Source organism: Arvicanthis niloticus, chromosome 2 (genome assembly GCF_011762505.2).
Source record: "Arvicanthis niloticus isolate mArvNil1 chromosome 2, mArvNil1.pat.X, whole genome shotgun sequence".
In the NCBI taxonomy this organism is placed as follows: domain Eukaryota; kingdom Metazoa; phylum Chordata; class Mammalia; order Rodentia; family Muridae; genus Arvicanthis; species Arvicanthis niloticus.
In genome coordinates this window covers 149,258,127-149,261,012 of record NC_047659.1, presented here as the reverse complement: position 1 = coordinate 149,261,012, position 2,886 = coordinate 149,258,127, and positions in this window count along the sequence as shown.

The following is a 2,886-nucleotide window of genomic DNA, read 5'->3' as shown; positions in this document are numbered from 1 at the left end:
CCCCGGCTTGCTAGCCGCCATGGCCCGGCCCCGACTCCGTGGAGCTTCGGAGCTTCTCCACAAGTCCCTGGTCCCAGGCAGGGGAACTTAGGTTTCTGAGGCCGAGAGGATGCGGTGTCCCCGGCTTCCAGGCCGATGTGGCCCGGCTCCGTGGAGCTCTGGAGCATTTTTTTTTTTTTTTTTTTTTTTTTTTTTGTAATCTTTGTCCCGGAGCCCTCTCTGTCCCCATCAGCGGGGCCCCTGACTTCTTGAGGCCGAGAGGGTGGCACGTCCCCGGCTTCCAAGCTGATGTGGCCCGGCTCCCTGGAGCTCTGGAGCCCTTTTTTTTTTTTTTTTTTTTTATCTCCAGGAGCCCTCTCTGTCCCCGTCAGCGGGGCCCCTGACTTCTTGAGGCCGAGAGGGTGGCACGTCCCCGGCTTCCAAGCTGATGTGGCCCGGCTCCCTGGAGCTCTGGAGCCCTTTTTTTTTTTTTTTTTTTTTTTATCTCCAGGAGCCCTCTCTGTCCCCGTCAGCGGGGCCCCTGACTTCTTGAGGCCGAGAGGATGGCACGTCCCCGGCTTCCAAGCTGATGTGGCCCGGCTCCCTGGAGCTCTGGAGCCCTTTTTTTTTTTTTTTTTTTTTATCTCCAGGAGCCCTCTCTTTCCCCGTCAGCGGGGCCCCTGACTTCTTGAGGCCGAGAGGATGGCACGTCCCCGGCTTCCAAGCTGATGTGGCCCGGCTCCCTGGAGCTTTGGAGGCTTTTTTTTTTTTTCCTCCCTCCAAGGATCTCGGTCCACAGCGCCGGGACTCTGTATCCTGAAGCCGAGGGGAAGCTATGGGCTCGGCTTTCTATCATGGCTTTCTCGGTTTAGGAGCACTCATGGTTATCAGGTCGACCAGTTGTCCCTCTGAGGTCCGGTTCTCTTGTTTATGGGGACATTTTTGGGACAGGTCAGGAGGCGTGACTTCCAGATGTTCCCTGTGGCCTGTGAATTTCCTCCCTGTGTCTTTTGTGGTTTTGATGTTGGCTATCTGTCCATATTGGACCTGGAGATATGTACTGACACGCTGTCCTGTGATTGTTGAGACTAAAGGACATTGGAGGCCCTCCCAAGGCTGTTTGCTTGTCCAGCCTTTTTATCTGCCCACGGGTCTCCGTAGCTCCCGAAGCTATTACCCGAGTACGCTTCTTGCTTTCCCGTGCTTGCTTGCGTGCTCTTGCTGTTGTTCAGCTTGTGACAACCGGGCGCTGCATGATGCGTGTCAGGCTTTTTTTTTTTTTTTTTCCCCGATTTCCACGTGGTTGTTGTCACCTGCACCGGGTGGAACGGTGGATCCAGGGGCGACGAGGGGACTAATTCCGCTTGCTGTTTCCCCTCCCCTGGCTTTTTTTTTTTTTTTTTTTTTTTTTTTTTAATTAAGGAGCTCCCGAGCCTCCTTGTGTGTTATCCGGCCTTTCTGCCACGTGCCTCCGCCACGTGCCTCCCGAGCGCACGGTTTTTTTTTTTTTTTCCCCCTTCCATTTAAAAGGAGCTCCCGAGCCCTCCTTGTTGCCTCCCGAGCGCATTTTTTTTTTTTTTTTTTTTGTGGTGGCTTGTCCGGTGGCATTCCTCTCCCGTTCTTTCTCGTGCGTGTGTTTTCTCGTCTCTCTCGCTTTACCCGGTTGTGTAAGATCCCGCTGGCCGTCCTCCCGGTGGTGGCCTGCTCTCGCTCGGTTGGATCGATGTGGTGCCTCTGCGTTGTCTTCGGGCCGGGGCCTAAGCCGCGCCAGGCGAGGGACGGACATTCATGGCGAATGGTCATTCCATGCGAATGGCGACCGCGCTTCTCGTTCTGCCAGCGGGCCCCTCGTCTCTCCTCCCCATCTGTGCCGGTGGTGTGTGGTAGGCAGGGGTGCGGCTGTCCGGCCCGAACGCCGACCCGCGCGCACTTCTCGTCGTGGTTCGCGGGGTCTTCGTGGGCGCGTCAGGGGCTCTGCTGTCCCTGCGGTTCACGCGGTGTTGTGTTCCATCTTGGCCCTCTCCCTTTCCCCGAACCGGGGAGGGTGGCTGGTCCGTTTGCGCCGCATGCCCTTTCCCGTCGGGTATGTGTGCGCCCGGCTTTTCGCGAGCCTCTGGTGCTCCTGGAGCGTTCCCGGCTTTGATTGCCAAGGTGCCCGCTTCTGAGCTGGTGGTGGCGCTTCCCGTTCCCCGGCGTTGCCTCCCGTGCTCCGTTTCGCTGCTGAGTTGTCTTCCCGCCTCGGTCGGCTCTGTGTTGCGGAGACCAGAAAAAAAGGGGGTCGAGAAAAGTGCGGTAGAAAAAAAGAACCAGATGTGTGGTTCCTTGTCCTGAGAAGGGTGGGGCGGCGGCCCCCCCTCGTTTGGGTGAGCGCCCACCCCGTGCTTTCTATCTTGGCCTTTGCCCGTAGGCCTTGCGCGTAGGGTGGTGCTGAGCGGTCGCGGGGCTGGCCCTTTTAAGTTTTAAACTCTCTGCTCCTGTTTTTTTTGTTGGGGGGCTTTGAGAGGCCTGGCTCTCGGGGGCTGACCTGTCGCAGGTCTCCTCTGTCCGCGGAAGCTCAAGTTAAAACCCTGGAAAGAGAGAAGAGAGATCTTTGCCGGTACCGCAGACCCCCCGCGCGCGCACACGCCGCGTGGGTCTTGTCGCTGAGCCCGTGCGTCGCAGCTCTTGGTTGCCGGGACTCGTCGGGTCGGGTCCGTCCCGCCCTCAGTGAGAAATGTTGCCTTCTCTAGCTATCCCTCGGAAAAGGGTGTGCTGTGACCCTCGGAGGGGCTCCTCCCGAGCGGGCCCCTCGAGTGCCCGCCGCCCGCGACCGCCTCATGCGCGCAGCGTCCGTTCTCTCGTCTACCGCGGCCCGCGCCTCCCCGCTCCGAGTTCGAGGAGGGATCACGCGGGGCAGAGCTCGTCGTC